Source organism: Rana temporaria, chromosome 3 (genome assembly GCF_905171775.1).
Source record: "Rana temporaria chromosome 3, aRanTem1.1, whole genome shotgun sequence".
NCBI classification, from domain to species: Eukaryota; Metazoa; Chordata; class Amphibia; order Anura; family Ranidae; genus Rana; species Rana temporaria.
The window spans coordinates 86,294,472-86,318,179 of record NC_053491.1 but is presented as its reverse complement, the minus strand read 5'-3'; the positions used below and the strand labels follow the sequence as shown (position 1 = coordinate 86,318,179).

The 23,708-nt window shown below is 45.4% G+C and overlaps 1 protein-coding gene across 1 annotated transcript in view; it reads left to right on the top strand.

Moving 5' to 3' along the window:
• Nucleotides 1-3,523: 3,523 nt before the first annotated feature.
• SORD (sorbitol dehydrogenase) overlaps nt 3,524-23,708 on the top strand; it is a 130,285-nt gene continuing 110,100 nt past the window's right edge. The window contains exon 1 of the mRNA XM_040342848.1: nt 3,524-3,665. The gene's annotated coding sequence lies outside the window, so the exon portion shown is untranslated. The remainder of the gene's footprint in view (nt 3,666-23,708) is intronic.

The following is a 23,708-nucleotide window of genomic DNA, read 5'->3' as shown; positions in this document are numbered from 1 at the left end:
TTCCCCTGAGGTGAAAGACAATTCACTGACGATCACTCAAGCTTTGACGAAGCCCTGGTTCTCCCATGAAGGCATAGGTGACATTGCCACTCCACACAATATTCTACTTCTTGCTAACTAACTCTCATCCTGCCTAACTCCAACTCTTGCAGATGTGGACACTGAAGAGGGAATTGCCAGGGAATATAGTGTAGACAGTGTGGAGAGACCTGAGCCAGAAACACTAGGAAAAAAAAGGTAAAACGCAGGGGAGCACAGAGTGTTGCGGACTCTGCTGTTGGGAACAATGTGTCGGATGTACTGTAGATAATGACAAAATCAGAAAATCTGAAACTGTGAATTCCAGCACACAGCTCACAGCATAGTCCTGCACAGCCTTGTGGTCTTCTCACAGCAGCACAGTGGCACATGAATTACAGCAAACAGTCTCGCTTTAGGGCAGCACTAAATAGCAGCAGCACATTCTCCAGCAGCTCTCTCCTGCAGCTTGGTAACAGATTGATTGTGGCTGTGAGCTCTCGTAACACTCTGGGGGCAAAGCAACCTCAAGATCTGTGCACAGGCTCCCAGCTGCTTATTACCTTTTGCCTCTTTTAAACCCCCTCCCCTGAGTAGAAACACACACCCAAAGCCCTTGCTGGTCACTGCTGTCTGCAAGAGTAGTGAGTGGGTCTACAGCCTGGCCAGAGTGCCCTGCCCCTGTTGCTAGGCGTGGACTCCCACTATAACTGTGGCTGCATCCAATCAATGTCTTCTTCTTTTCTCTCCCAGCATTCTGTCTCCAGGCAGGGGAGGGAGCAACAATCTGAAGGTAGGGGAAATAGTCTGCCGGGCAACTTAAAGGGGCCACAGGTGAGCACTACATATGTTTTCAAATCAATTTTATGATTTTAAAATGCACATATCAAAGTCATAATATTTCTTCATCACAGAAAACACATATGAAATAAAGTAATTAGGGTTGAGCGAACCCTGACACACACCATCACTTTATGTGATGAAAAAAAATGACGTTTTTAAAAACGTCACTTTAATTGACTGTGTGTGGGGGAAAACGTCGTTTTATATCTTGTAAACAACGACCAAAAAAAATTGAAGCATGCTTCAATTTTATGTGTCGTTTTTCAAAAGTGCACTTTTTACTTCACAGAAATTGACCGTGTGTAGCAAAAAACGCCGTTTTCTAAGACGTTTTTTCATCCACGCATGCCCAGAAGCTACTTATGAAGCAAGCTTCAATGGTAAAACGTGGTGGAACGTAACCTCACTTTGCAAGATCATTGTGAGAAAACGATGGTGTGTAGGCAACTTCGTCTTTGAAAATTGAAGTTTCAAAAACGTCATTTTTTACTTCACAGAAAGTGTCGTTTTTTTTCATCACATAAAGTGATGGTGTGTACGCGGCATAAAGGTTCGGTACGGACTTTGGGTTTTTCCCGAACCCGGACCCGAACCCGAATAGTTGGAAAAAGTCCGGGTTCGGAGTTCGGGTATGTTTTGGCGCGCTGCACGGCAGCCAATCGCCATTCGTGTTACTACTGTGACTGGGAACTGATCACAGCCATGACTATTTATGGCATGGCTGTGATTGGCCAGTGCAGCATGTGACCCATCATGTGACGTGCCTCTATATTAGATAGAGGCACACAGCACAGATCGTCACTCTGCTTCACTCTAGATAGGGAAAGGCTGCTGGAATCTGCTGCTTAGGGAAAGTCTTAGGTGTATCTGGCTCGTTTTCACTGTATTTCACTTATGTGAGGGAAAGGTTGCTGAATCTGCTCAGGGAAAGTGTTAGGTGTATGCTGTTATACTGCTCCAGAAATATCAAGAAGCACACTTTATTTCTTTGATATCTGCATCATCTTATGGCATCTGGCTCGTTGTCACTGCTTCACTTATGTGAGGGAAAGGTTGCTGAATCATAGGGACAGTTTTAGGTGTATGTTGCTCCAGAAATATCAACAAGCACTCCTGTGACATCTGCTGTGCTTCATATAGTTTAGGAATTTTGTTCAACTATAGGGGCAGTTTGCAATCTATAGGTGACTCTGAATATTTCAACAGCAGTACACCTGCCACACCACCTGTGCACCTGTGATATACTGTGTTTCTGTCAAGTACATAGTCAGGGAGAGTTTGCTGAAATATTTTTTCTATGGTGGCAGTCAGCACTCTATAGGTGACTGAGTATTTCAACAGCACTACACCTGCCACACCACCTGTGCACCTGTGATATACTGTGTTTCTGTCAAGTACATAGTCAGGGAGAGTTTGCTGAAATATTTTTTCTATGGTGGCAGTCAGCACTCTATAGGTGACTGAGTATTTCAACAGCACTACACCTGCCACACCACCTGTGCACCTGTGATATACTGTGTTTCTGTCAAGTACATAGTCAGGGAGAGTTTGCTGAAATATTTTTTCTATGGTGGCAGTCAGCACTCTATAGGTGACTGAGTATTTCAACAGCACTACACCTGCCACACCACTTGTGCACCTGTGATATACTGTGTTTCTGTCAAGTACATAGTCAGGGAGAGTTTGCTGAAATATTTTGTGCCCATTGCCTTGAATTTTGCATTTACTACTGTATTACAAAACCAATTGATGTCATATTAGTTGCATATGGTTCTTTATGAAGTCCTTGTAGGATTTCATTCTGAATACAATTACAAATGTACACTAAATTCCCTAAAACCCTTTACAGCATTGGGGGGTTCAATAATTTTGAACAAAACCACATTTATTTCCAGAGTACTTGCCATGCTCTTCCCGACATTTTGCTGCCCTCCAGCCCTTTCCCTTAGTTTTTTAGAGAAATTTTTGTAGTCAAAAGTCCGGGTCCCCATTGACTTCAATGGGGTTCGGGTTCGGGTCAAAGTCCGGGTTCGGGTTCGGTCCCGAACCCAAACTTTTTTTTCAAGGTTCAGGTCCGAACCCGAACATCCAGGTGTCCGCTCAACTCTAAAAGTAATCATACAAAAATTTTGATTTTACTATATATCAAGCAAATTGCAGTGTCTATATTAATAATCTTCAGAACTGTATGTAAGAAAACGTTCAGATAAAAATTGGTGTTCATTCATTCTCTTGTTTTCTATGCATTTTCTATTCCATGCATTTTCAGGGGAAATCCAAGGCCCATGTGTAATTTTAGTGGCTAGCTACATAGAAAAAACTATGGAATTTCTCTTATTCCTAGTGACTGGAAAAATAGGATATAGAGTAATATGTTATTCCCAGAGACTGACTACATAGGATACAGAGTATTATCCTTCATTTGTAAGGACTAGTTATATAGGATACAGAAGCCATGACTCTGAGATTCCCAAACAATAGCTACACAGGATACAGATGCATCTGTCATTCATAGGGGCCATCTACACAGGATACAAAGACCTTACCTCTGTCCCAAAGACTGGCCATATAGGATACCAAGCTAAATCTGTCCATCCCAAAGGCCAGTAACTTAGGAATAGAATAAAGAGGCAATATCTCTGGCATTCCCAATGACCAGCTTCAAGGTATGCAGAAGCTGCATTATTCCCAGTGACCGGCTTTATAGAATACACAAGCAGTATCTGCCAAATTCCAGTGGAAAATCTGAACTGTAAACAGTACCTGTGAGTGATGGTAGAACATCTCTCTGTGAGCATCAAGTGGTAAGTGCTTAAGACATTTTCTTTTAATTACATTTTTTATAAAGGTGCAGGAGTAAAAAGTCAATGTTTAGACATTTATCCATAGGAAGATGGCTGGATATGACTAGAGGTCGAACACAAAGAATGGGTAAACCATAGACTGACTCCTGTTATCTAGTACTTCAAAAATACTTGTATATAAAAAAATATACTGTATACAGCAGAGATGAAGACTGAGAACAGTTCATTTTTTGTTTGTGTTTATTTTTGTGAAATCTCAATAAAATGTACCCTTTAAAAAAAAAAGAAAAAAGACTGAGAACAGTGTTTCCCCTCTGTTTTGACCAAGTGATATGGACAGTAAAGCACCTCTTTTAATAGAGTGTCCCCTCTCTGGAAGAAGGATAACCGGGGGCACCTTTGGACAGCAGCATTGTCCCCCGGAAGATTTACCCCCCCCCCCCCCCATAACCAGACCATTTTTTCCACTGTGTTACTTTAACTGACAATTGTACGGTCACGCAACATTGTCCATAAATTAAATTTATATATATTTTTTCTCCACAGATGGAGCTTTCTTTTGGTGGTATTTTATTTTTTGCGCTATAAAAAAAGACAGACGATTAAAAAACATTTTTACGATTAAAACATATCCAGCAAAAAAAAATATCAAATTTCTTTCTGATTTTAGGCCAACATGTATTCTACTGCATATTTTTGTTAAAAAAATCCCAATAAGTTTTATATTGATTGCTATGTGCAAAAGTTATAGCATCTACAAATTATGGTATATATACTGAATTATTATTATTATTTTTTTTAACTAGTAATGGCAGCAATATGCGAGTTATAGTGGGACTGTGATATTGTGGGGGACAATCTGACACTTTTGTAACAAGGGGGGAACTAATGCGCAAAACCAAACTAACCAGGGGCACTAAAATAATGTTTAAAATAAAATATTATTCACCTGGTAACAGAGGCACACATAGGCATCCAAACCATATCAGACCATGCCCCAACCTCACTGTCCCTTAATCTACACAAACCGCCTCCTAAATCCAACTCTTGGAGACTTAACTCGTCCCTGTTGACAGACACACTATTGCTCCCTGACATCGCCATCTTTCTAAAAGAATTCTTTGAACGTAATAACACCCCGGGCATGGACCCCCTGACTATTTGGGAAGCCCATAAATGCACAGTAAGGGGGGAACTCATCAGAATGGGGTCACAACGCAAACGAGAAAAGGAAAAAACCATCAAACTCCTTTCAGATAAGATTCATAACCTTGAGACGCTCCACAAACAGTCCCTTTCAGAAAGGTCAGCATGCACATTACTGAACGCTAGGAAGGACCTTCAACAGCTCCTTGACTCTAAAGCTAAACGCCTTTTGTTCTTTAAAAAGAAAGTATATTATGAACATGGCGACAAGTCAGGCAGTTTTTTGGCTAGGGCCTTGAAAGACGCCAGTTCAGCACACAACATTATGGGTATAAGGAATAAATCAGGTTCCCTAGATGTAACCACTGACAAAATAGCCCAACATTTTCACGAATTTTACTCTAACCTATATAACCTTCCTGCTCAAGGAAATCCTGTCAACCCCTTTAAAACCAGAAGTCAGGAGATTAGAGATTACCTGGCAGAATCCGGGCTCCCCTCCTTACCGGAGGACGTAGTCTGTCAACTAGAATTGCCTATAGAAAACTCAGAATTGCAGTCAGTTGTTAAAGAACTTAAAACTGGGAAAAGTCCAGGCCCGGACGGCTTCACTTCCATTTATTATAAAACTTTCACAGGAATCCTTGTCGACCCCCTGAGAAAGGCCCTAAATTCGCTGGCGTCTCCCAGAGACGTGCCCCCCACATTCCTCTCAGCCCACGTAGCTGTCCTGCCAAAACCCAATAAAGATCCCGAAAGCTGTGCTAGCTATAGGCCGATTTCACTCCTTAACCTAGACGTTAAGTTGTTGGCAAAAATTTTGGCCAACAGACTACGCCCCCTTCTACATGATATCATAGGCCCGAGCCAAGCTGGCTTCATGCCAGGCATGGAGTCCAGGGACAATGTCATTAAAGCACTCAATTTAATATATGCGGCACGCACCCAGAAAATCGAAGGCCTTCTCTTGTCCACCGACGCAGAGAAGGCCTTCGATAGGATTGCCTGGGATTACATGATGGACACCTGTCAGCACATAGGTCTGGGGTTCCACATGAGATCCTGGATATCCGCTCTTTACAAAAACCCTTCAGCCCGAATTAAGATTAACGGTTCCTTATCGGAAGCAGTCCAAATAAATAATGGCACCAGGCAGGGATGCCCCCTCTCACCCCTCCTCTTCATTCTCTCCCTAGAACCTTTCATTAGAAGAATCATCGCTGAGAAAGCCATACAAGGTTTCTCGTTGGCGAACAGAGAGTATAAGATCGCGGCTTATGCCGACGATCTGCTCTTTTTCCTGACGGAACCCCAGAAGTCCCTACCATCTCTCATGCAGGAATTCACACTATTCGGCTACGTGTCCAATTTTAAAATTAATTTTTCGAAATCAGAAGCACTAAACATAACCTTACCAGACCGATCTGTAGAGACACTCAAGACTATATGCCCCTTTAGATGGGAATCGTCCGCCCTTAGGTATCTGAGAGTATGGCTAACATCAGACATTTCCCAAATCTATACTCGCAATTTCCCCCCCCCTTCTTGCAGCAATTGACAGAGATCTGAAGTCCTGGAATGCCCGCAACTTCTCATGGTTCGGGAGGGCAGCTATTTGCAAAATGGTGATCCTGCCAAAACTTTTATACTTGTTCCGCAACCTACCGGTCAGGATTCCCCTACAATTCTTTAAACTGATCTCTGCGATACAACAAAGATTCATCTGAGCCCACAAACCTCCGAGAATTAAAGCCACATTACTGACACTTCCTAAACACAGGGGGGGAATGGGTACTCCCGACTTCAAAAACTACTATTTTGCGGCACACGTAACGAGGATAATAGATTGGCACTGCCACCGTAATCTTAAAGATTGGATACAAATTGAGGATGACCTTTGCCCCATTCCCTTACACTTCTCTCCCTGGATGCCATGGACCAGCTATCCTGCATCTCTAAAGACACACCCACTGTTGGGGACCACGTTAAGAGTTTTCCACAGGGTGGCCGGGGGAACGAACATATCAACCTCACTGAGCCCACTGACTCCCTTGTGGAACAACCCTGATTTCCCCCCGGGGATAGAGAACAGCTTTCTCCGCACCCCTGACACAGCTAGACCCATACTTGCCTTAGACTGTTTCCGAACCGGTCTGTTCCGGGACTTTGGGGACCTCAGGGTGGCCCTTAATAGATCTGGCCTCCCCTTGTGGACATACTTCCAAGTAAGGAGCTACCTGAACCACACGACTAGAAGACCAAATTTTAATAGGCAGCCCACGGAGTTGGAGTCGGTGTGCCTGGCAGGTGTACCTGTACAAAAATCTACCTCAATTTCGTACGCCTGGCTCAGAGATCAACCGATAAAGGGTGATGACAGATTCAGAGAGAGATGGTCACAAGCTCTGGATATCCCGATTTCAGGGCCCCAATGGAAGAGATCTTGCACCTTTGCACATAAATGCTCCCTGAGCACCAGAACACAAGAAACCGCCTACAAACTACTCACTCACTGGTACGCCACCCCGGTGAAGCTACACTCATGGTTCCCACAAACGCCTGACACATGCTGGAGGTGCAATGCAGAAAGGGGTACCCTGATCCACATATGGTGGCAATGCCCGCTAATTGCTCCGTACTGGCAAACAGTATGCGACACTATCAGGTTGATCACAGAAACTAAGCTCAAACTCGACGCCGCCTGCTGCCTTCTACACATTTCCAACATGTCCTTTCGGAGTTACAAAAACTCACTATCCAAACACCTCCTAAATGCGGCCAAGGCCCTTATACCCTTGTTTTGGAAATCGTCCCGGGTCCCCTCGGTACGTGACTGGCTGTCCAGAGTAAAAGAATTCTATGACATGGAAGAAACAATAGCCCAAGCATCGGAACACACCGAGAAGTTTTTCCACACTTGGTCACCTTGGGTTCAATTTAAATGCTCTGCAGATTTTGATAGATTGGTAGCGGTGCCCTGATGACAGGGTCCGGGGCACCTCTTTGGACATGATGTGAACGTTGGGCGCAGGCCTGGGGCCGCTACTCGTCTCACTTCCCTAATGTGTTCCCCACTCCCCTCCCTCCCTTCCTTCTTCTCGCTCCTTCTAACCCCCTTTTTCTCCTTTCCTCCTGAACTTTTACTTATAGAAACTTCATACAATACGACGAACTTATTCAGAATGTTAATTTTGAGGTTACATGATGTATACTTCATAGGGTACTATTGACACTATGCCTTTGTTCCTCACTGATCGCCTTTTTCTTTCCCTTTTGGACAAACGCAATGAGGTATTGTACATGCATCAAACATTGCAATGTTTACCGGAATGTTTAAAGTTCTGTATTACGCTTATATCGGGAGCTGTGCCTCCCACTGTTGCTCGTCTAATTTATCTTTCAATAAACTGGATGTAAATATAAAATAAAATATTAAATTCACTGTGTAATAAATATTAAAAGCAGCAGCCACTACTGTAAAGTGCTCACGCACCAAATAGCATATGTACAGAGGGGGGTGTAATGGCGCTTGCCTGTAAAGACTGAATAATCGAAAGATATAATACGCACAGCAACGCATGAAACTTGACCAGTGTATCTAGTAACACGTGTTCCACTCCTATTTCCTCAAAAACCCTCATACATCAACAACCATGATGTGAAGGATGGAAAATTGTGAAAATAATGAAATCCAAAAAAATAATGACTAAAACAACAAATAATAGTCATTCAAACAATTGCAATATTGTGAGTTAAAATCCAGTGCAGACAATAAATGTGCAAAAAATAAGTGTATACAAATATAAACGGAAATCCAAGAGGGTGAGAAAACACCTAAAAATGTAAAAAAATATAATACTCAAATATAAACATAAAAATATAAAATATAAAATATATAGCGTGCACCGAAAATTGTGCAGGTGAATAAATATATAGATAATGTTCAGGCAAAAAAATGTGCTTGCAGGGATTTTCCAAAGTGCACAGTGCTGTGTAAGGAATAAATCATAAATAAAATTCAAGTTTGAACAGTCAAGTGCTTGATTTAATCTTTCCCCAAAAGTGCAAAAAGTGCTTGAACAAAGGATGATACTGCAGTCCACCGCACGATCATTCAGTGAAGTTGTGCAGATCAGAGTAAGGAAATACTAGCCTCTCACCTCAAATAAGGCTAGACAAGCCTAATTGATGTCAATGGAGCCCAGCAGGTACAGCTATGGATGATATCTCCAGGACAGCTCAGCTTGCTCAGGTCATCTGACCACAGATTATCCAGACCGCTCTCAACAGAAACACAATGCAATCTCCATAGTGTAGTATGCAATGATGCGGTTTAATAAAAAAAATAGTAGCACTCACATTTAAAATTACTGTAGTCAGCATGCAGATGATTTACAGGAAACGTTTTCAAAGCAGCAAATTCTCCGCTCTCGGCCGCGAGCTGAGATGACGTCACCGACGACACTTCTCCTTCATCTGACGCGTTGCGTGGCAGATCGACGCCACTTAATCATAGGTATTTTGAGGAAATAGGAGTGGAACACGTGTTACTAGATACACTGGTCAAGTTTCATGCGTTGGTGTGCGTATTATATCTTTCGATTATTCAGTCTTTACAGGCAAGCGCCATTACACCCCCCTCTGTATAATCTGACACTTTTGATACTTTGTGTTTTTGTGTACACTGTGGGCTGCTTTCATGTAGGGATGTGCTGGATTTTATTCCCTCCTTTGCAGGAAAACAAAATCCACGACATCCCTGCTGACGGGACAGAGCTATGCCCTGGTTACATAGGCAGAGCTCCATCCTGTGTCTCTCCTCGCCAATCAGCGGGTGCTGTCAGACATCCTTTCAGATTAGCACTACCCAGCAGATTGTACAATGGAAGTGATGTTTCTACCAAAAAATACTTGCATTTCACCATGCGTTCCACTGTGCACTATGCAATCCACACACTTTATGATCCGACGGGTAGCGGTATTCTCATAGAACACCCATGTGGACATGTTAATACACCCAGGTACATCTTGAATTGCAGAGTGATTTTAGCAATAAAGTGAGCGTATATAAATCAATATCACAAATATCAATATACTATATTTATTTATATACGCTCAATTTATTGCTAAAATTACTCTGAAATTCAAAACGTAGCTGGGTGTAGTAAGATATCCACTAGAGATGGGCTATCTGTTTGAATTGAACATGAGTTAGACTCGAGCATTGCCTGTTCGCCCGTTCGCCGAACAGCAAACAATTTGGGGGGGTTTGCGGCGAATTTCGAAAAGCCGCGAAACACCCTTTAAAAGTCTATAGGAGAAATCAAAAGTGCTAATTTTAATGGTTAATATGCAAGTTATTGTTATAAAAAGTGTTTGGGGGAACTGGGTCCTGCCCCAGGGGACATGTATCAATGCAAAAAAGTTTTAAAAACTGTGTTTTTTTCGGGAGCAGTGATTTTAATAATGCTTAAAGTGAAACAATAAAAGTGAAATATTCCTTTTAATTTTGTACCTGGTGGGTGTCAATAGTATCCCTGTAAAGTAGCACATGTTTCCTGTGTTTATAACAGTCTCTGCACAAAATGAAATTTCTAAAGGAAAACAAGTCATTTAAAACTACTGACGGGACCCGATAATGAATTGTCGGGTCCCGTCAATACAGATCAAAGTCATTGAAAATAAACAGCATATGTTCCCCCCTTGGTTCATTACCAGGCCCTTATCTGAGCAAGCAACCTGGAAGGCCGCAGGAAAAGAGGGGGGACAAGGAAGTGCCCCCCCTCCTGAACTGTACCAGGCCACATGGGGACAGGGGCCTCATCCCTACAACCCTTGCCCGGTGGTTGTGGGGGTCTGCGGGCGGGGGCTTATCGGAATCTGGAAGCCCCCTTTAACAAAGGGGACCCCCAGATTCCGGCCCCCCCTCCTATGTAAATTGGTGAGGGGAACATTGTACCCCTACCATTTCATAAAAAAGTGTAAAAATGTTAAAAATGACAGGAGACAGCTTGGGACAAGTCCTTAATTTAAAAAAAAAATCCAGCGATGTAATCCAGTCTGTCCAGCATTGTAATCCATTCTCGATGTCCAGTGATGATCCATTCTCCAGCGATGCTCTCCACTCCAGCGAGGAATGACGCACGATCCTCCCGCTCCGGGGGCACCCGGCCTAATGACGTGCAAGCTGTTTGACAGTTCTTTTATAACCGAGGGCGGGGCCACCCATGATGCGTGACCTCTGACGTTTTACGGAAAGCCCACGCGTTAGAGAGGGCTGGGTCACCCATCTACGTCACAGGTGGCCCTGCCCTTGATTATAAAAAAGAACTGTCAAACAGCTTGCGCATCATTAGGCCGGGTGCCTCCGGTGCGGGAGGATCATGCAGAGAATGGATCATCGCTGGACATCGAGAATGAATTACAACACTGGACAGACTGGATTACATTGCTGGAATGTTTTTTTTTTATTTTGTATTTTTTAAATTTTTAATAAAGGACTTGTCCCAAGCCTTCTCCTGTCATTTTTAAAAATTGTACACTTTTTCTTTGCGAAATGGTAGGGGTACAATGTACCCCGTTACTAATTCACATGGGGGGTCGGGATCTGGAGTTCCCCTTTGTTAAAGGGGGCTTCCAGATTCCGATAAGCCCCCCCGCCCGCAGACCCCCACAGCCACCGGACAAGGGTTGTGGGGATAAGGCCCTTGTCCCCATCAACATGGGGACAAGAGCCTGGTATGGTTCAGGAGGGGGGGGCGCTCTCTCGTCCCCCCTCTTTTCCTGCGGCCTGCCAGGTTGCGTGCTCTCATAAGGGTCTAATATGGATTTATTTGGGGGAACCCCACACCATAAAAAAAAATTTGGTGCAGGGTTCCCCTTTATATCCATACCAGACCTGAAGGGCCTGATATATGGAATTTGGGGGGACCCCCACACTTTTTTTCTGTAATTTTGGTTTTATTGATTGGTTTGCGCAAAAGTTATAGCGTTTACAAAATAGGGGGTAGTTTTATGGCATTTTTATTAATATTTTTTTTTTACTATTAATGGCAGCAATAAGCGTTTTTTTTCGGTACTGCGACATTATGGCGGACACTTCGGACACTTTTGACACATTTTTGGGACATTGGCATTTTTATAGTGATCGGTGCTATAAAAATGCATTGGATTACTATAAAAATGCCACTGGCAGGGAAGGGGTTAACACTAGGGGGCGGGAAAGGGGTTAAGTATGTTCCCTGGCTGTGTTCTAACTGTAGGGGGGTGGACTGACATGGGGAAATGGCTGATCGCTGATTGCAGGCATTTCTCCCCCTGACAGGACCAGGAGCTGTGTGTTTACACACACAGCTCCCGGTCCTCGCTCTGTAACGAGCGATCGTGGGTGCCCGGCGGTGATCACACCCGCCGGGCACGTGCGTCGGGATCAGGGACGAGCGGGGGGAGCCCCTAGTGGCCGCTTCGCGAGGTGACGTAGAGCTACGTGCTCTCGCGCAGGGGAGCCGACCTGCCGCCATATAACTGCGGCAGCTGGTCGGCAAGTAGTTAAATGAACTGCCCCCTAAAAAAACGTCAGTTTTTAAAACGTATTTTTGCATTGATACATGCCCCTGGGGCAAGACCCGGGTCCCCAAACACTTTTTCTGACAAAAACTTGCATATTAACCCTTAAAATTAGCACTTTAGATTTTTCATAAAACCAAAAAATTGCAGCGCTAGTAGAAATGTAGCACTAGCTACAGTATAACTCAGTGAGCTTTAAGTGCTAAACCACATGATAAAGGTCCATAATAATAACACCAAATGTAAGTAATACATATGATACAGTTCTGGATGTAAATAAATCATGGTATCCTATGTAGAGAACAGGAAAAAGTAGAGATTCTCAGCTATGCGACTATGATAGGCATCAGGCCCGGACTGGCCATAGGGCACACCGGGCATATGCCCGGTGGGCCTCGGCAGCCAGGCCGACAGTTAACATGTCCCCATGCTCAGCTGCTTGGCCGGCCTCTCTGCTCTAAAATCGCGGCCGAATTCGCGGCCGATTTCCGCGGAGACGGCCGCATTTTGTATTAGGCAGGTGTCCGGCCGGGTCCCCCCCCACACTCTGAGGCAGCGTCTGGGCTTCTCCCTGTGCTGGCATGGCTGCGCCGCTCACCACGGCAGGCTCCACAGCCGCCTCCACGGCCGCCGGCCAGCCTTCTGTTCTAGGCTTAGAAGGAAGGAGCAAGAAGGGCTTCAATACGTCAGGCCGGTCATGTGACTGTGAAGGGGGAGGAGCTGCTGGAGGAGGCCTGGTGTCTTAAAGGGAGCTCGACGTCTAGAAAGGTAAGTGACACAGTATGGCAGCCTGCCAATGTTTTTTTTTTTTTTTTTTAATAGCTTGCCTGTCAATGTTTTTAATAAGCAGTTAAATAAAAATGCCTAAACGACCCTGAAATCTGATTGGCAGCTGTGGAGAAATACCTCCTGCTAGTAAATATATATTTAATTTCATTGATATCATGAGACTTTCAGACTTCATCAGCTTCTTCTTGCTAGTTGGATCACTAGCAAGAAGAAGCTGATAAAGTCTGCCAGTCTCATGATATCAATGAAATTATATATATATTTACTAGCAGGAGGTATTTCTCCACAGCTGCCAATCAGAACTTGCTACTATCACACTGGATCGGTGCGCTGTCGGCGGTAAAACGCCGCTGTTATTAGCGGCGCTTTACTGTCCCTTTTGTGGCGTTATTCGGCCGCTAGCGGGGCACTTTTAACCACCGCTATCAGCCAAAAAAGGGTTAAAACCGCCAATGGGCAGGAGCACTTTAGGAGCGGTGGATACACCGCTCCTACAGTGCCTCAAAAGATGCAGCTGGCAGGACTTTTTTGAGCGTGCTTCCAGCGCACCGCTACAGTGTGAAAGCCCTGGGAGACGCTTTTTCAGGGCGCTTTGCAGGCGCTATTTTTAGCTCTTTAGCGCCCTCAAAGCACCCCAGTGTGAAAGAAGCCTAAGTGCAGAATCATGAAATCTGGTTGTTACAGGTTACGAAACTCTCCAAACCAACCAGCAATGCTCTGTACCCCTTTCACACTGGGTTACTTTGCAGGCACTATACCGCTAAAACTAGCACCTGCAAAGCGCCCTGAAAGAGCTGTTCCTTTCACTCCAATGTGAAAGCCAGAGGGCTTTCACACTGGAGCGGTGCACTGCCACTCCTTACAGCGCCTCAAAGATGCTGCTAGCAGGACACCGCTCCTAAAGTTCCCTTGACCATTGAAATCAAAGGGGCAGCGCTTTGCGGCCGGTTTTAACCCTTCCACGGCCGCTAGCGGGGCTTAAAAGCACCCTACTAGCACTTTTCAGGCACTATTTTTAGTTCTAAAACGCCTGAAAAGGGCTGAAAAGCGCCTCTAGTGTAAAAGGGGCAAAGTGATGGTGTCAGAGATTGTGTGAGAGAAGGACAGTTCTTGTACCCAAAAGGCGTCCTGCATTCACATTGGGCCGATTTGGCATGCGATTTGACATGTCAAATCGCATACCAAATCAGCGGCTATAGCCGGCAATAGCACTGTCCGAATCAGTGTGTCATCGACTTTGCAGCGCCGCACCAATTCCCAAAAGAAGTTCCTGTACTACTTTTGCCGACTTCGGGGGCAATTTGAATAGACAAATCTTCCCCCAAAGTCAGACTGCATTGCCGGTTTGAAATTGTGCGAGTTCATCTGAACTCGCATGATTTCAAACTGGCAATGCAATGCAGTCCGACTTTGGGACACCTTTTGGGTATATATATATATATATATATATATATATTATATATACACACACACATACATATACACACATATATATACCCCCTCCCACCGCCGCCTTCACCAGGCTCTCCTGTGTGAGTGGGCAACCCAGTAAGGATGCAACTGGTGGCATCCAGCTCTAGGCACACAGTGAGAGGAACTGATCTTATTCCTCTTACCTTGTGACGTCAGAAACAAGGAGCGAGGGTTTAGTCACTTCCTGTTCTGGCTCTTTGGTTACCTGGCCATTACCGATCAGACTGATTGGCTCCATTGGAGGCCAGAGGACAGATTTGATGTCTAATAGACCCCAGATCTCTCCATAAAAGAGGAACTGTCACGGCCCATGCTATTACAAGGGATGTTGTTCATGCCTTTGTAATGCCATTTTAACAGCAATAAAGTTGATCAAAAAAAAAAAGTTGAAAAAATGACAAAAGGAAAAATAAATAAATGCCAATAGCACCACACATGTAAGGTATCGCCGCAAACCTAGTGAGAGCAATCATTCTAGCACCAGACCTCCTGTGTAACTCTAAACTGGTAACTGTAAAGACTTTAAAAGCGTTGCCTATGGAGATTTATAGGTACTGTAATTTGGCCGTGTTCAATAGGCGGACGCAGGGAAATTGCCACTCCCGAGAGAAATTAGTTTTAGTTGCGGAATTTGGCACCAGAGAGTCTGAGCGGGCGGTTCAGCAGCGAGTGAGAGTCAGATAGTGGGCGGTCAGCTGGTCGGCTCTGTGGGTGGCTGGCCAATCAACAAGCCAGCGGCCGGGGGAGCAGAGAGATGACATCATCTCTCACCGCCCCGTGCCCGCCTTGCATACCGGCAGTAATTTTCGCCCTCACTGTGCAGGCAGCAGGGAGATTACATCATCTCTCTGCTACCTGACTCTGACAAGCAAAACACCACCTTAGCAAGTGACAATCCGCAAGGTGTGGCAGGTGAGGTGGCAAGTGACAATCTGCATCTGGTGGCAGGCAAGTTACATTCCGCAAATTGTGGCAAGTGACAATCAGCAACAAGTGGCAGGTGACATGGCAAGTGACAATCCGCAACATGTGGCAGGTGACGTGGCAAGTGACAATCAGCAACAAGTGGCAGGTGACATGGCAAGTGACAATCCGCAACATGTGGCAGGTGACATGGCAAGTGACAATCCGCAACTTGTGGCAGGTGACGTGGCAAGTGGCAATCCACAATGTGTGGCAGGTGATGTGGTAAGTGACAATCCGCAACTTGTGGCAGGTGACGTGGCAAGTGGCAATCCACAATGTGTGGCAGGTGATGTAGTAAGTGACAATCCGCAACTTGTGGCAAGTGACATGAAAGGGACAATCTGCAACTTGTGGCAGGTGATGTGGCAAGTGACAATCCGCAACTTGTGGCAGGTGACGTGGCAAGTGACAATCCGCAACGTGTGGCAGGTGATGTGGCAAGTGACAATCCGCAACTTGTGGCAGGTGACGTGGCAAGTGACAATCCACAATGTGTGGCAGGTGATGTGGTAAGTGACAATCCGCAACTTTTGGCAGGTGACATGAAAGGGACAATCTGCAACTTGTGGCAGGTGATGTGGCAAGTGACGTGGCAAGTGACAATCCGCAATGTGTGGCAGGTGATGTGGCAAGTAAAAATCCGCAACTTGTGGCAGGTGACGTGGCAAGTGACAATCCGCAACATGTGGCAGGTGATGTGGCAAGTAACAATCCGCAACTTGTGGCAGGTGACGTGGCAAGTGACAATCCGCAACATGTGGCAGGTGATGTGGCAAGTAACAATCCGCAACTTGTGGCAGGTGACGTGGCAAGTGACAATCTGCAACTTGTGGCAGGTGACGTGGCAAGTGACAATCTGCAACGTGTGGCAGGTGACGTGGCAAGTGACAATCCGCAACATGTGGCAAGTGATGTGGCAAGTAACAATCCGCAACTTGTGGCAGGTGACGTGGCAAGTGACAATCCGCAACGTGTGGCAGGTGATGTGGCAAGTAACAATCCGCAACTTGTGGCAGGTGACGTGGCAAGTGACAATCTGCAACTTGTGGCAGGTGATGTGGCAAGTGACAATCTGCAACTTGTGGCAGGTGACGTGAAAAGGACAATCTGAAACTTGTGGCAGGTGATGTGGCAAGTGACAATCTGCAACTTGTGGCAGGTGATGTGGCAAGTGACAATCTGCAACTTGTGGCAGGTGATGTGGCAAGTGACAATCTGCAACTTGTGGCAGGTGATGTGGCAAGTGACAATCTGCAACTTGTGGCAGGTGACGTGAAAAGGACAATCTGCAACTTGTGGCAGGTGATGTGGCAAGTGACAATCTGCAACTTGTGGCAGGTGACGTGGCAAGTGACAATCTGCAACTTGTGGCAGGTGATGTGGCAAGTGACAATCTGCAACTTGTGGCAGGTGACGTGAAAAGGACAATCTGCAACTTGTGGCAGGTGATGTGAAAGGGACAATCTGCAATGTGTGGCAGGTGACGTGAAAGGGATAATCTGCAACTTGTGGCAGGTGACGTGGCAAGTGATAATCCGCAATGTGTGGCAGGTGATGTGGCAAGTAACAATCAGCAACTTGTGGCAGGTGACGTGGCAAGTGACAATCCGCAACTTGTGGCAAGTGACGTGGCAAGTGGCACACTCGGGGCTCCCACTGATTCGATATTATGGTGAGTTGAACCAATTAATTTTATATTACAAGGTAATAATAGAAATAATGCTCTTCAATCATCCTGATACCATAACAACCATGGTGCCATGATCATTGAATCGCTAACATTAGTCATTTCCCTGATAAATTGCCCCCCCCCCCCAATTTTGGTTTTTAACAAAATGGGCTGCTCAGCTTAGAATGCCCGGGCCTATTTTTTGTCCCAGTCCGGGCCTGATAGGCATGTAAGGTGAATCGCATCAACCAGGGAGTTGTAGATTTGAGAAAGAGTCCAGCGTAGAATCCAATAACAAAAGAAAGGTAAGAAATGGATACTCTTACCAGATGTGTTGGACACACTCGTCAGCGACGGTGTGTCAAATGGGCATATACGATATCCCCCAAACTGTATACTGTCCTTTCTGTATCATATGTATTACTTACATTCTGTATCATATGTATTACTTACATTTTGTGTTATTATTATGGACCTTTATCACGTAGTATTGTGACATTGTGTATTGTGCATTGTGAAACTCATTATTATTTTTGTGTCCTATTCATTTGCACTGAGTTATAGCTAGTGCTGCATTTCTACTAGCGCTGCACTTTTTTGGTTTTATAATTTGTATACAATATTGTCATATTGTTGGTGTGGGCTGCTATATCACTTTTTTCTATTAGTAGCGCAACTTTTGTTTTTCATTAGTGTTTTGATTTTTCATGTTGGTGTCCCATAGACTTTAACGGTGTTCGAACAAATTTTTTGCCTGTTCGCATGTTCTGCCGCAAACTGAACCGGGGGGTGTTCGGCTCATCCCTATCCACATGGGGGTAGATTCACGTACCTTTAGGCAGGCGTAGCGTATCTCCTATACGCTACGCCGCCGTAACTTTGAGAGGCGAGTATGGTATTTTCAAAGATTTTGCTGCCGAAGTTACGGCGGCGTAGCGTATTAGGGCCTGCGTAAGCCCGCCTAATTCAAATGTTGAAGCTGTGGGCGTGTTTTATGTATATTATCTGTGACCCCACGTAAATGATGTTTCGATCGAATGGCGCATGCGCCGTCCGTGGACGTATCCCAGTGCGCATGCTCCAAATGACGTTGGCAAATCGTCATGCTTTCGACGTGAACGTAAATTACGGCCAGCCACATTCACGGACGAGTTACGCAAACTACGTAAAATTTGAAAAATTAGACGCGGTTTGCGACTTTCATACTTAACATTGGCTGCGCCATGTTTTTGGTGGTTTATCTTTACGCCTGAAAACCCCTTACGTAAACGGCGTATCTTTACTACGACGGCCGGGCGTACGTTCGTGAATCGGCGTATCTAGCTGATTTACATATTCTAGGCGCAAATCAGCGTACACGCCCCTAGCGGCCAGCGTAAATATGCAGTTAAGATACGACGGCGTAGGAGACTTACGCCGGCCGTATCTTAGCAACATTTAAGCGTATCTCAGTTTGAGCAGGATTCAGACTTACGATGGCGTATCTACTGATACGCCCGTCGTAAGTCTTTAAGAATCTGGCCCATGGTGTCTATTACACTGCGGAGCTAAAACCACAACTAGGGACGAGAGTGTCTCTTGTAAGAGGAGAATGTGTCTTCAATGCAGGAGGGGCAGTGTTCTATCAGAATACCGCTACCCGCCAAATCATAAAGCATGTGAAACGCATCACGTGGTGGAATGCATGGTGGAACACATCACGCATGCTCAGTAAGTATTTTTGGTCAGAACGTCATTTGTGTTGCACAATCTGATGGTTAGCGGTAATCTGAACACCGGCACCCACTAATCGGCATCTACTGTGACTAATCAAAGCAGAAGCAGCGCGTGCGTGCTCCCTAAGAGGAAGCGCAGAATCACATATATATACAGGATTCCGTACACAGCGGCCAAACTGTAGCGGTAAGTCGGCTATAGGGCAGTCATTAGGTGGTTAATCTGGGGGGGGGGGGTAAATTTACTAGCAGATTTAGATACACTAAAAAAATGTAGCCAAACTCCAGCTAACACTTTATAAGTCATTACAGCAAACTGTTTTTTTTTTTCCTTTTGGGATAAAGGTTTACATTCTGTAAATAAACGAAAGCTGGCCATTGTAATAGCCCCTGTGAGTGGTAAATAGATTTGGCCAGATTCAGGTAGATCCACGCAATATTTGCGTGGGCAAAGGCCAACGATTTTTGCTCTGCGCCCACGCAAATATTTTGATATGCCCGCGATTCACGGAGCAGTAGCTCCGTAAATTGCGCGGGCGATATGCTAAATAGCCCGGCGTAAGGGCGCCTAATGTAAATGATCCCGCCAGGGGCGGGAATCATTTAAATTAGGCGCGCTCCCGCGCAGAGCGAACAGCGCATGCTCCGTCGGGAAACTTTCCCGACGTGCATTGCGGCAAATGACGTCGCAAGGACGTCATTTGCTTCTAAGTGAACGTGAATGGCGTCCAGCGCCATTCACGATTCACTTACGTAAACGACGTGAAATTTAAATTTCACGAGCGGGAAGGGCGGCTATACTTTAGCATTGGCTGCCCCTGCTACAGCAGGAGCAACCTTGCGCTAAAGTCGCAGTACGGAAACTCTGTACCTTGCGTGCGCAGGGCCCGCGCAACTTTTGTGAATCGGTGGTAGTATGCAATTTGCATACTATACGCCGATCACAATGGCCGCGCCCCCTAGCGGCCAACGCAAGAATGCAGCCTGAGATATGAAGGCATAAGGAGGCTTATGTCTGTCATATCCTAGGCTGCAGTCCGCGTAGCGATGTTCCTGAATCAGGGGCATTCGCTACGCGGGAGCAAAACAGCTATTGCGCCGCGCAACCTATGGTTGCGCGGGCGCAATAGCTTCTTGAATCTGGCCCATTGTCTCATCTTTGTTACTGACACTGCTGGAGAACTTGTTCTGTTGAAAAACAACAAGATTTACTAGTTGGATCACCAGGTGAAATCAGAAGAAAGAAAGCCGAAAAAAGAGAACAAATGCAGACATCACATCTAAGAAATGGTACGCTGCAATATAGTAAATGTTTGCTTTTGGGTTTAATACTGCTTTAATCTAGGTGACCAAATTTGAAGATGGATAGCACATATGGTCTAGTGTTTAAGTGATTACATAATATTAACCAGCTCTTATGTTAAAATAGGAACTAAAAAAGAAGAGTATAAACCTGAGCTTTCCTATAGTTTTTAATGCATACCTAGCAACTTTTTAAAATAGGAGCGAGGTACACCTATTAGCAAAAGTATGTAGACATAGGCCACACTCCTTATTACATCCTCTTAAAGGAGAATTATACAATCAAATGATTAGTTAAACCCACAAGTACTTTTTTGTTTTTAAAACTACTATTCCTTTATACTGGGTTATGAAAGCAATTTAGAAATTGGATGAAAGGTTTAGCACTAAGACCCCTTTCACACACTATTTTTTGCGGCGCTTTACCGTCAATTTTGCTGCACTTTTCGGCTGCTAGCGGGGCGGTTTTACCCCCCACTAGAGGCAGAGAAAGGGTTAAAAACCACTGCAAAGCACCACTGCAGAGGCGCTTTTTTTGTGGTATAGCCATGGTGGGTGCCCCATTGATTTCAATAGGCAGAATCGGTGGAGGAGCGGTATACACACCATTCCTTCACCGCTCCAAAGATGCTGCTAGCAGGACTTTTTTTACCATCCTGCTAGCGCCCCTCTGGGCTTTCACACTGGAGAGACAGCAGCGGCTGTTTCAGGCTGGTTTGCAGGCGCTATTTTTAGCGTTATAGTGCCTGCAAACCGCTCCAGTGTGAAAGGGGTCTAAGGAAAACTTTTTGAAAGATAAAAAGTGTATTTTGTATACAACTATATAGATCAGACCAAATGAGGAGGGAAGAGGGACAGAGGGACTTTGATTCAAATCAGGGACAGTCCCTCGAAATCAGGGACAGTTGGCTATGTTTGATGACAATGCTATTAGTCTTTTAGGCTGGAAGGAGTGCTAATATACAAATATGCTCTTAGTGCAGACCCCTCAGGATAATCCAATTCTTTGTGCACTCTCTGCTGTAAGTTAGGATGACCCATGTTGTATGCCCATACTAGGGAATTAAAAAAAAATCAATGAGCCTGACAGTGGAGGTGGGACAGAGGGTAAAATAAGGGGTCGGGATAATAGTGGCGCATTATACACAGCATGCTGAAGCTATGCAGAGAAATAGTGTCAATTGTTGCAGCACACCACAGCATGCCCATTAAGTTTGAGGCAAAGGAATACTTCCCCAGGTGGTGGTAACAGATCGGAACTTGAGCAGACTGTGTGTTAGGACCTGGGCTTGAACCTGGAACCTCTGGTGTGTCTGGTGGTGACTCTGCTTGCTGAGCCACCTGGAATGCTGGACAGCTCCTTGAACAGTTCCTTGGATAGTTCCTTGAATGATCTTGTCTTGAATCTTGTTTGCCTTGAACCCTTTATCAGCCAATATCTTGCTCCTGTCTCTCTTGCTGCCGACCGTATCTTTGCTACCATTCGCTACCGACATTTGGCTCATCCCCCGACTACGCTTCTGCTGAATCCCAACCTGCAACTATTTGTTACCGACTTTTGGCTTGTCCCCCGACTACGCTTCTGCTTGATTCCTACCTGTTATATCTGCTTCCGGAGCCCGGCTTGCTCACCTCCTGGTGGGGCTATCCTGAGGACCGCGACCTGGCACTAACACGCAGCAAAGCCCATCTCCACCACCAGGAGCTCTGGTGAATACCGGTTAGTGCTCAGACCCCGCACCTCTGCTCTGCTGCTATAGCTACTGGCCTCTGAGCCTGACTCCAGACCGTGACACTGTGGCAGGAGGCAGATGCAGCCTTTACTGCATGTACAGTATACAGCAATGGAGAAGGCACACCTGGATAACACTAGAAGACCTCAGCACAAGGAGCACGGAGATAATCTCTCTGCTCCGTGTGCGAAGGTCATCATGGCAAGATGTCTTGAGCATTGTTGACAAATCTCAACAACAGCAGCACAAAAGCAGGTTTACTTCTCTTCCAAACACTCACTATGACAAAATCAGCACATCAGCATAGCTTTCCTCTTCTGCAATTATTCCCCTTTATACCTTTCCTTTCCCTTTAAGTGCCTGAAATGACCTTTCCTTGTTCTGTCTTCCCGCAGTCAAAACTATGAAATAAACACAGCACAGTCTTATGCCTTGAACATTAGGGCTGCGCATCTTCACCGGTCTCACGATTTGATGCGATTACGATTATCAAGTCCACGATTCGATTCCGCGATGCATCACGATGCATCACGATTGCAGCACAAGTGCGCATGGCTCTCCCCCCAAAATACTAAAGGAGATGATCAGAGACTGCAGACGTGGTACAGGAGATGATCAGAGACTGCTGACGTAGTACAAGAGATGATCAGAGACTGCGGACGTAGTACAGGAGATGATCAGAGACTGCGGACATAGTACAGGAGATGATCAGAGACTGCAGACATGCTACAGGAGATGATCAGAGACTGCAGACATGCTACCGGAGATGATCAGAGACTGCAGACATGCTACAGGAGATGATCAGAGACTGCAGACATGCTACAGGAGATGATCAGAGACTGCAGACATGCTACAGGAGATTATCAGAAACTGCAGACATAATACAGGAGATGATCAGAGACTGCGGACATGATACAGGAGATAATCAGAGACTGCGGACATAGTACAGGAGATGATCAGTGACTGCAGTCATGCTACAGGAGACGTCAGAGACTGCGGTCATGCTACAGCCTTTCTACTGATCTGATCGTAATCTTTATCAACATTATTATCATTATCCACCTATTTTTAGCACTAGTGTTTCTTGCTGTTTTTGTTGCGCTATGACATGAGGGCGAGGCGGGGCCCCTTGTGTAGTGAGCGAATAGGATCGGCCCTGGTTGGACACCCATTAAGTTCTGTCTTAACGCAACACATGGCAACATGTGCAAAAACACCAGAGCGCCAAAGTGTGAATAAGCCCCCCAATGCAGCGCTTAGCTCCTTTTCTGGTCACTAGTCTGTACAGTACATGATACACAGAACAAGAACAGAGGCCCCAGAGAGAAGACAAAGTTACAGCACTGATATTTTATACACACAACCTCAAGTATTTTCACACTCTTATCAATGGAATTTAATATGATCAGCCATATGTTGGAGAACACAGCCCACCCCCAGGAGGAATCCACTCACTTGGAGGTCAGGGAGACAGTCAGGTGATGAGCTCTCTCCTTTTCTCCTCCTCTGTGCTCCGCTCTGTGCCGCACACTCCTCCAGCAGTCAGGAGCGGAGAGGAATCCCGGCGCTCTACACCCTGCTCTCAGAACCAAACACAGGCACCCACCAGCCCTCAGCACCGTCCCTGACAAGACATGTGTGGCGGGGATACAGAGCTGTGAGGGGCACGTCTGCAGTCTCTGAT